The sequence below is a fragment of the Austrofundulus limnaeus genome, unplaced genomic scaffold (assembly GCF_001266775.1).
Source record: "Austrofundulus limnaeus strain Quisiro unplaced genomic scaffold, Austrofundulus_limnaeus-1.0 Scaffold268, whole genome shotgun sequence".
Classification (NCBI taxonomy): Eukaryota; Metazoa; Chordata; class Actinopteri; order Cyprinodontiformes; family Rivulidae; genus Austrofundulus; species Austrofundulus limnaeus.
The window spans coordinates 277501-288713 of record NW_013952670.1 but is presented as its reverse complement, the minus strand read 5'-3'; the positions used below and the strand labels follow the sequence as shown (position 1 = coordinate 288713).

The window sequence follows — 11213 nt, the reverse complement described above, 5'->3', positions numbered from 1 at the left end:
GCAGCTCATTTACGCACGTTTCCTGAAGATAGAAGAGTTTGTTGAATCTGACGTGACATGTTCGTACGAACCCTTTGTACGAACAAAAGTAGGAGAAATTTAGGATAAGAATACGAACATGTTCTTGCATGAGGCCCATTGTGACCAGTCCAGGGTGTACATCGCCCCTCGCACAGTGACTGCTGGATATGGGCACCAGTGGCACTGAAAAGAAGAAGCAGGTAAAAGATAATAGATGGATGGTTGTTCACACACTCAAGCAGTCTTAGCTACTTTTTTAAAATTTTCTAATTCAGGTATTAATTCTCAAACATTGGTCAGTATGTTACCTGTAAACACAATGAGTATTCATGCATACTGTATAAAGCTTGTTTTAACAAAAACAAAGCTTTGAAAAAGAAGGTTGAGCAACTAAACACACCTGAATAAATGACTAGATGCACTAGATTTTGACTAAGACTGAGCTTATCCATAGTCTTTCACTAATGTGTAAAAGAGAAGGTTAAGGAACAATTGGTTAAGAGGATAAGAAGTTCAAAAATGCCTCTAAAAATCTAAAAACCCAGAATTTAAAAGCAAGTTGAACAAGATTTTTTAAAAGTAGCTCCAAAATGCAATCTCTTCCACAAACAAACAAACAAAAAAATTAAATAAAAACAGCTGTTTCTACCTACATTTTAGTTTTGGAAAAGCCATAGTTACATCTAATACTCAGCAGAAGAATGGAGACTGCTGCTCTATGCAGTCAGTCCTGCCTCCAAGCTGTCAAAGCTTCTCCACTGACCAAGTTGGAGATAACATTTAGAGTTTCCACCTGACCCTCCGGATCAGCTCATTAAGCTGCAGTTATGTCTAARAAACAACATGATAATTAAAGTCCTATTACTTCAGGGGTAAATTTAACTGAGTCATTGCCACTTTTTGTSGCCAAAGATGATTAAATGTGGCGGCCATCTTAAGTTGATTGACTCCAAATTTTAATCAGCTGTAGAGGCACATATTAAATCCCATCCAGTGCTTTCTGAGACAYTAGTAAATGCAGAAGATGTTACATAATGTGTAGCACTTGGAGCATGCTGTCAATTATTCTTTACGATACTAGTTATTTGCTAAATATATATGAATTGACAGTTTTAGCCATTTTTGTGTTTTATAAAATCAGTTTGCTAATACACAAATAGTGTTGGAAGCAAAGTTTTCAGGCCACATCTTATGCAGTCAGTTGCCTCTCAGAGTTAAACTTCGGGTGAGTCTCAGCTAATTAACTGAGTTTTGCTTAACTGTCTGAGAGTTTCAAGTAAATCCATGTCTGTTTTATGAGATATTTTGATAACACAACCAACAATCACACGGAAAAAGACCAAAAAACATTATCTCTCGTTTGCCTTCATCTACTATTAGTATCACAGTCATGGAGAAAAGTGGCAAAGAGACAGAAAAAAGTTATTTCCCTATTTCTGAATCACTGTGGATATTCACAAATCAGATTTTTTAATGCTGTTCATGTCGTATAAAGTCAGCTTCAAATGACTTTTSCTTTCATTGTTCGCTCACTTTTATGTCTTTGTTACATGCCTCCTTCTCTTCTCTGTTTGCACTTTATACTTCTCTCAAACCCTTGAGTTTTTTTTTATTTCAGCTTCAGTGCAGTTGATCGTGACACCATCCTCTTCTTCACMATCTCTCTTTCCCTGTCTTTGTTCTTCAGCGCGCGCACACACACATACACACATATACACAGACATTTTTTTTTCTCTCCTCCTCTCTCTCCTCTCCACTGTACTTGACTTATTTCCACAAAACCTTTGCAGCCAAAGAAAAGAAAGGACTCCTGAAGTTCAGATCCTAAAGAACAAGTGTGTGAGAACATGTTAGAGGCAGAGCACAGTCGATAACATCCCTTTGGTCGATAACATCCTTCACCATCTCCTCTTACATCCACTCTCTCTCCCTCCCTTCCTCTTTCTTTCCTTCACACACATGCACAGACCTCTCTCTCTCTCTCTCTCTCTCTCTCTCTCTCTCTCTCTCTCTCTCTCTCTCTCTCTCTCTCTCTCACAGAAGTAGACAGAGAGCAGTGAGGAGCAGAAGGAGCTGGGTGACAGGAGGGCTGTTGTTGCCTGAACAAAGCCAGGGAAAGGAGAGCACAGTCCTGGGGTGAAGAGCAGCTGAGCAATGCCTTGAAGGGAGCCTGCCAGTTACTCCTCCTGCAGAGACCTGAAGGTAAGCCTGCACTGAGGGAGACGCTAGAAAACATAAGAAACACAGACAAAAGCGAGAACAATAAATGGGTAAGGGGGGGGGGGCGCTTTTGAAGCTGCTGATGCACGATATGACCGTGGCGCCATGCATCCAAGCTGCTCGCTTTCCATTGGACCGCAGCTGGCATTGCAGAGTCAGAAATCTGGAGTGGCTAAGTCAGATGAGAAGTGAGCATCACCTGATTGGGGGTGGGAGAGGAGGAGGAGGGGGGGGGGGGGTCAAAAAATATGAGAGTGAATTGAGAAAATGACAAATGGACAGAGAAGACATGGGAAAAATAAGAGACAGAGAGCAGGAGAGAGAAAAGTGTTGATGAGAAAAGTGGCTTGGCTCTTTTTTTTCTCCTCTCCATCAGTTCCAGCCCCCTATCATCACATCTTGCCCCCTTTATCTTTTTTGTCACTGCGGAGCCACACATAGCTCATCACTCCGCGTCCCGCTGGCTCCCCTGGCAGCAGCAGGTAATCAGAAAGGCAATGAATGTCTGACGCAAGCAGRGGGGGTTTTGTCAACAGTCCTGCTGTCGGTGCCATGTCATTCTTTCAGCTCGATGCAGGAGTTTGAAGAGCGCAGCAGCAGCAGGGGCAGACCTACAGTGGATGTGTGTCTTACTGGAAGGAGACTGCATGTGTGTGCAGAGGAGGAGGAGGTTGGAGGATGAGGAGGAGGGGGAGGGAAGAATCTTGTATACAGTACCACCACACTGAGCATGTTTTTGTTGTTTGTTTGTTTTGTTTTGTTTTTTAAAGCAAGAGAGAAAGCAGCACAAACCCATTGGCAGGACATTTAGAGAAAACCTGATTAATTCTAAAATAAAAACTGGAGCTCTCTGGCAAGAGAATCAGAGCTGCTTGCTTTAATGTCTCATATGCCATTCCATTTTATGCTCCTCTAAAGCTGCAGTTTACTGCGCTGCACAGATTGTCTGGGATTGGTGTAAAAGTGGGTTTAGCAGCAATACTGACTGAGAATTAACACTACTCACAAAAAGTTAGGGATATTTGGCTTTCAGGTGAATTTTATGGAAAATGTAAAATGTTCACGCTACAGTGATATCATATCATGAATGCAGGACATTTAAGTAGAAGAACACACTGGTGATTTCCTCATCTCAAACTGAAACAAAAGTTAACAGTGGTGGGTACACCACAACAAAAAAWTTCTACGTCCCAATAACTCGTCACGTGCCCTTGAGCATCAATTACAGCTTGACGACACCTCATGCTGTTCGCAAGTCAACTTATTGTCTGCTGGGGCATGGTATCCCACTCTTCTTGAAGGGCAGCCCTCAGGTCATTGAGGTTCTGGGGTGCAGAGTTTCGAGCCTCTACAAGGCGACTCAGCTGATCCCACAGGTTTTCAATGGGATTCAGGTCTGGAGAAAGTGCAGGCCATTCCATTTGAGGTACACCAGTCTCCAWCAGCCGTTCCCTGATGATGCGACCTCGATGAGCTGGAGCATTCTCGTCCATGAAGATGAAATCAGGCCTGTGTTGTTCATGTAGGGGCACAATCACTGGATTAATGATGTCATTCAGGTAGTATGGGCTTGTCACTGTACCATTCACAAAGTGTAGGGCAGTTCTGTACTGACTGAACACACCTGCCCACACTGTAACACCGCCACCACCAAAAGCTCATCTGGTGACAACAGTAGCTGATGCATAGCGCTCTCCTTGATGTCTCCAACATCGCTGGCGGCCATCATTTCTACTCAAAGTGAATCGACTTTCATCAGAGAATAGTGCTGAGGCCCACTGGTCCCTCGTCCAGCGTAAATGCTCCCTGGCCCATGCAAGACGATGACGCCTGTGCCGGGTGGTGTGGTCAGGTACCCTTGCAGGTTGTCTAGCACGCAGATCATGCTGATGTAAACAGTTTCAAATGGTCTGATGTGACACTTGGGTGCCTCTCACCTCCCTTAACTGCGCCTGGAGTTGAGTGGCATTCATCATCCGGTTTCTCAGGGCATTGTTCACAATGTAGCTGTCATCAGCATGGGATGTGGCCAAAGGATGTCCACTTCTACACCTTACTGTGACTCTTCTAGTCTCTTGGTATCTCTGTTGCAACCTGCTGATGACACTCTGTGACACTCTAAGCTCAGTGGCCACATCCATCTGAGAACGTCCTGTTTGAAGCATCCCGATGGCAAGGTACTGTTTATCCATTGTTAGGTGTCGTCTTGGTCTCATGATRTTAAAATGTGAACAGCATTATGGGGACAACTGTTTAAACACCAGCTCTAATTGAACCAGGACATTTATTGGTCGATTCAAGGATCAAACACCTGTTGTGAATTTTGCCATTGAGCTCCTYGTTAGAAAACAGCAAATTGCGCAAAAAGCACTGAAACATTTAACAATTGGATATACGCATTCAAAAGCTTAGAGAAGGTCACAGTAAGTTCACCTGTAAAGGTTTAAATGCATTTTAGGCTCGTCCTGGAATTTCACCCAAAAGACAAACATTCATATACTGTAAAAAATGAAATGTTGGATATACCAGTTTTTAACCAAAGAACAAGAGTATGTTTCTTTGAATTTACTCAACTCAGTTAAGTGGAACCAGGTAACATAACATGGTTAAGTAAATCCAATATTACATTTTTTACAGTGAATAACTTTTTGTGAGAAGTGTATATACAGTATATTTTAACAAGTTTCTGTCCCGATTATTTTTCTAATGTTTTTGTTCTTCCTTCAGGGAGTGGAAATGAATTGTCAAGGCCAGACTCTGAGCTTCTTCAAGCTAGCTCAACAATAAAATAACAATTAGCATTTATTTTTTAGAAGAGGTGTTCTGTTGAGTCATCAGTAATTACAGTAATATCTTACCTGCAGAAAAAAAATCACTCAGAAATATTTAGTAGAAGTTTTTGAGAACTTGAGAACCCCAGCGATTGTTTCAAGACACTTTGGAGATCCTGTCATGAATGCCGTTCACCAACAAGCTGCCAACAGTCGCAGCCCAGAGAGATACTACCTAAAAGAAAATCAGTTAAGATCTAGTTCAAGAAAAGAGGATTGCTAATGTCCTAACAGCTCAGAGATTAAATGTTTCAATGTATTTTACACGGCCACTGTTGTATAAAACCCTTTTACAGACATAACTTTTGCATTAGGTGGTTAGTAACATGGAAGTCTATGGTTATTTATCCTGAAGACTGTATTGTATGTGCAGGGGATCAGGTATAGTGGGCTTTAATGTGATTCCCACTCCTCCCTCCTTTTAAACATTTTGTTTATTGTAATAAGAAATACTATATTCTTCAGTGGTAATCTTTAGGCTGTATAGTTAAATACATGTTGATAACTAGTATTTATTTATTTATTTTTGTTTATTTATTTATTTTTGTTCGTTTATTTATTTAACAAACATAAAAAATCAATTTACAATAAAAAAAGAAAAGGAAGAAAGGAAGCACAAGGAGAAATTATGATCTTAATCTGCCCCCTTTTCCCCAAAAATTTTAATTCAAACAAAAATTAATATTGGGTCCTTGTCAAACAATAAGCTRTGTCAACACACACATATTATATGTAATTTTTCAACAAACTAACATTTACCATTCTCTAAAATACATAAGCTTTTCCAGTTTTAACATCAATCTTGAGAAAATTCCATTGAAACTTTCCTTCAAACTGTTTTGAAATTGCGGTTTTAAAAAAAAATCTCACTTTCTTTAAAGTTACAGCAACTCTGTCTCAACAAATTTTTATTGGATGTTTAAAAGTAATATGTTTTTATGAGCCTTACATATAACATGAAAATTGTTATAATTACAAGATTTCAATAATTTCTGAGGTGAAAAATCACTTCTTCTGGTCCAAAATTGAACTGCTGTTGATCTCGGATAAAGATGACTCTGGATTCAGGCTGGTTTGAACAGCAAGCAACTTTATTTCTGCAGATCAAAAGATACAGCCTAATATCAAATCATGGCCTTCAGCCAAATTATTCTCCAGTAAGAAAGTTGGAGAAAGAGAGGCAAAAGTTGGGGGTGTACAGAGGTCTTTAAGCAAGCAGGCATACATAAATCACAGTGTCTGTGTGATGGAACTCTGAAGCTGAATGGCTGATGACTTGCTCATGTGGGCATTCTTTAGACAACCCCCACTCTTGGGACACTACATTTCAACAAATAAAATATTGTATTTGTTCGGTGACTGTAATGTTTTCTATTGATAATTTGATAGCTCTTTTTTTCAAATAGGATTTGTAATTGTTTTGCATGCTTTTCCTCATACTTCAATACAATAAGTTTAATGTAGATRCATCATTACATTATACAACATATACAGAGTTTTATTATTTAATTTTACTTTATAAAGCAATGATTTATTTAGCTATTTTATTCTCAAGTAATGTATATGTCAAACCAAGTTTTCATCAAAGACAACACCCAAAAACTTCACCTTATTAACTTTTCTCAACACCATCAACTCTAAATGGATCTCAATAGTTTTCTTTATATTACCAATTATCACATAGTTTGTTGTATTCAAATCCAATGATAACCTAATAAGTTCAAACCAAGTTTGTATTTGTTTGTACCACTTCCAATATCTGTTCAATATTTTCACCAGAAAAAAAAAGTGTTGTTTCAGCAAAGAAAATATGTTTTGAAAGCTTTGACACGTTGACCAAATTGTTCTCATACAAAATAAACAACTTTGGCTCAAGCACAGAACCCTGAGGAACTCCACAATTAATATCACATAATTCAGATCTTACATTATTTATCTGTGTAACCTGTTTCTTATTTTTCAGATAACTAGACCACTGTAGTGCTAATCCTCTAATGTCGTATTTATTCAACATTTCAATAAGAATTACATGGTTAATAGTGTGAAAAACCTTCTTTAAATCAAAAAAATGTTAACACAATAATGTTTTTGAGCGACAGCAGTTGTTATATCTTCCATTAATTCCATGTGAGCCAAATATTTGTTCTAAAYCTATATTGACTGCTGCTTAAAATATTCAGTTTTTTTTTCTATAAATTGATCTAACAAATAATTTCTCAAAAATATTTGAAACCCGTGGCAACATGGATATTAATCTGTAATTTGTGAACTATGTCAACCATTCATTATCATCCTTATAAAGACAAATTACCTTAGCTACTTTCATATTATCTATAAACGTTCTTGTTGAAATTTATAAAATACATTGAAATGTAAATGGCTCAATAACAACTTATATTCTTTACAAACATCATATCCATCTCCACCCAGTTTTTTGATCATTTGTCTGCAAGATTTAAATTTTTACAATACTCAGTATCTCTTCTTTATCAATTCCACCAAAAAAAAACTGCTGGCACAATCCATGGTTGTATGACTCACAAGTACTTTTGGTATTTTAGCTGCAAGACTTGGGCCAATCACATAATATTGAATGAAATCATTCATTCACTATTTTCTTATGAAATAGATCACTTATATCAGTCATCAAAATTCCACTCATCACCTCTCCATTTCTTACATTGGTAAAAATATTTTTCATCACAGTTGCACTATGTGTTGTGAATCCTGTTGGTTAATTTATGAAGGGATAAAGGCTCAAGTGATACATTGTATTAATTTCCTTTCCCAAATCAATATTAAAATCTCCATACCAAAAAATCAGTTTTATTATAATGGCTTCAGAGCTCAACTATTTTAGTGGTGAATAACTATATTTGAATAGTTCTCACCTAATATCTGAACTGTAATTATTTCCATTATCAACAACTGCTGACATTTAATATTTAATTTTATACTTGTTTTTAGCAGTAATAAATAAAGCAACCCCCACACACCATTTTCTGTTTCTATTCATATAGTATAGTCCATATCCTTCTGTTTGAAAGTTATAATAATAATAATCTTTTTATTTGAAAAGCGCCTTTCAGAACACCCAAGGACACTCACAGCATTGGTCACATCATAGGAGAATGTGTGAAAATACAAAGACAAGATGGCATGAGTTACAGAGCATGGATTACAAATGAAGTTAAGATGGATATGCTCATCTAAAGAGATGTGTTTTCAAAGCAGTCTTGAACACAGGAAGAGAGGTGGTGTTTGTTAGGTCAGGCGGTAGAGAGTTCCAGAGGAGAGGTGCAGAACAGGTGAAGGCCCTGCTCCCCATGGTGGAGAGGCGGGCAATGGGTACTTGGAGGTTTAGGGAAGAAGAGGATCTGAGAGAGTGGGAGGGAATGGAGATGTGTACGAGGTCGGACATGTGAGGAGGGGCGAGATGGTGGACAGCTTTAAACGTGAGAAGAAGAATTTTGAAGACGATGCGTGGTTTGACCGGGAGCCAGGGAACTGCTGCAGGACTGAGGTGATGTGGTTATGGGAGGAGGTTTGGGTGATGACACGTGCAGCCGAGTTCTGGACCATCTGAAGCTTATGGAGGGATTTGTTGGGGAGGCCAAAGAGAAGAVAGTTACAGTAATCGATCCGTGAGGTCACAAGACTGTGGACAAGGATGGCTGTGATGCGGGGTGTGAGAAAAGGACAGAGACGGTTGATATGTCTGAGGTGGAAGTAGGCAGACCGAGTAACATTATTGATGTGAGCAGTGAAGGAGAGAGCGGTGTCGAGGATGACTCCAAGACTCTTGACCTGAAGGGTGGGGGTTAGCAGAGTGTTGTTGATAGGGATGAGGAGATTATTAGATTTTGAGATTGAATTTTTGGTGCCGACAAGGATGATTTCTGTTTTATCACTATTCAGTTTAAGGAAATTATCTGAAAACCAGTGATTGAGTTCATTGAGACAGTCAGAGAGGATGGAGAGAGGGTGTGTGGAGTTTGGCTTGGTTGACAGGTAGAGCTGTGTGTCATCGGCATAACAATGGAAATGGACACCAAAGTTGCAGAAAATGTAACCAAGAGGAAGGAGGTAAGTAATGAAGAGAAGGGGTCCAAGGACAGAGCCTTGGGGCACACCAGTGTAGATGGTGGATGACTCGGAGTGGAAGAATTTAATCTGGATGAATTGAGTGTGGTCAGAAAGATTAGATTTGAACCAGTTAAATGCAGTAACTGAGATGCCAATGGATGTGAGTCTGTTGAGGAGAATTGAATGAGAGATCGTATCAAAAGCAGCACTTAGGTCAAGGAGGATGAGGATGGATAGGAGACCAGAGTCGGCAGCAAGGAGAAGATCATTGGTGATTTTTACGAGGGTGGTTTCAGTGCTGTGGTGGGGGCAAAAACCAGATTGAAACTCCTCTTAAAGGTTATTGTTGGAAAGGTGAGAGTGGAGTTGACTGGCAACAACTTTTTCCAGAATCTTGGAGATGAAGGGCAGGTTAGAAATTGTTTATAGTTGTTTATATTACAAGTTGTTTATATTTTCCTCATTGAACCAACTCTTTGAGACTAATATTATACTAAAACTTATGTTTAACAGTTTTAAATAGTAATAAATAATAATAAAGTAATAAGTAGTTATGTTTGATAAACTAGCAATCATACTTCTACTATTAAAATGAATAACAGAGAATCATCCATTTGCCATTTTATTGTCATTAAATTGTTCCTCATTATAATACTCATAATGCTTGATTACCCAAAAAATTGTATCAATAACACCATCAACTTTACGCATATATTTTAAACTCTGTCTTTATACCCATATTCTAAAAGTATATTTATCCGTTATGTCCATTTGTCAGTAAACTTTACTTGTATTAATTCATTTTGCATTGAAGTTGTCTCTGTCATCTCATTTCATTGTTTGTYCACTCCTGAGGTCATCTAAATCCTCCAGCTCCTTTATTATTTTAGCCTGAGACCATTCCTTTACTCTGATCCACACATTTCCATTTCATGTCCAAGTTGCTAGAATTTGTTTCTGTTTTTTTAACAACCTTGATTCACGAGTGGTATTAACTTTTTTTGTTAAATGTACACTAATGTAAACACCAGTACGTTTGAGCTTATTTGCTTGCATTAAAAAGTTATTTGTTTCCTGCTGATGAATTTGATAACTATAGATAATTTAAACTTTTCTGATCTCCTAGGCAAAGTCTGACAGATAGATATTTCCTCAGATTGAATGTTGATTTTTTTTACAATGTAAAAAGTTCACCACTTGCTCTAGTCTATAGTTTGCAGCTTCTTTTTTAATTATAGTTATTTTTCAACAGCCCCACTTCAGCCCCACCAAAGGTTCTTGTTGAGATGATAGCTTTGCTCGTTCTGCTGACATAAAGTTTAAAGATCTGGCAGAGGGGGGAATATGATCAGAATAAGGCACCCGCTTCGGATGTTATCATCCATGAAATGGACATTAATAGGCCGTTATCAGTCCCTAGAATGGCTTCAGAATGTTCCTCTTGTCCATTTCATGGACTGATAACATCAGAATCCCCTGGAATAAGGTCAGTACAGGCACTGAGGGCAACCCAGTCCTAGGTACAGTATACGTGTTTATAGCATGTGTTTGTAATGTGTGAAAAGCGTCAGATTTACTTTTCTTTATTCCTAACACATCAACAACAAATATGTTCATTAATAAATGTAAATACCTTGAAAATAACATTTACTTAAAGTTTTCCATATGCCTCTTTGGTTTTTACATGACATAACTTTTCCAGCTCTGCGGTCCTGTCATCCTGAGGCTACAAGTTTGAGCCCAGGTTGCATCAGGAAGGACCCCCCCATGTAAAACAATTGGTACAAGTCTAAGAAGAAGGCTTTTTTATTTGGTGAAAGCCTTCTTCTTAGACTTGTACCAGTTCTTGTAGAAGCGGCACTTGCACTCGTCACTGATGTGCTCGGCGAAGATGGTCTTCAGGGAACGCAGGTTAATTTGCTGAGGTGACCGCTGCAGCAGGGAACAGTCAAAAGAAAAACCACAACATGACATTACTCAGTTTATTTTCCTGATTACACATTCTGTTTTGAAACCTAATATTATCACAGGCCTAATAACAGTACCAAACCAGAC

At 38.5% G+C, this 11213-nt stretch overlaps 1 protein-coding gene across 2 annotated transcripts in view; it reads left to right on the top strand.

Annotated features, from left to right (window-relative positions):
* Nucleotides 1-2061: 2061 nt before the first annotated feature.
* The window catches only part of kcnj5 (potassium inwardly rectifying channel subfamily J member 5), a 41714-nt gene continuing 32562 nt past the window's right edge, over nucleotides 2062-11213 (top strand). For both annotated transcript variants that reach the window (XM_014020846.1, XM_014020847.1), the window contains exon 1: nucleotides 2062-2223. The gene's annotated coding sequence lies outside the window, so the exon portion shown is untranslated. The remainder of the gene's footprint in view (nucleotides 2224-11213) is intronic.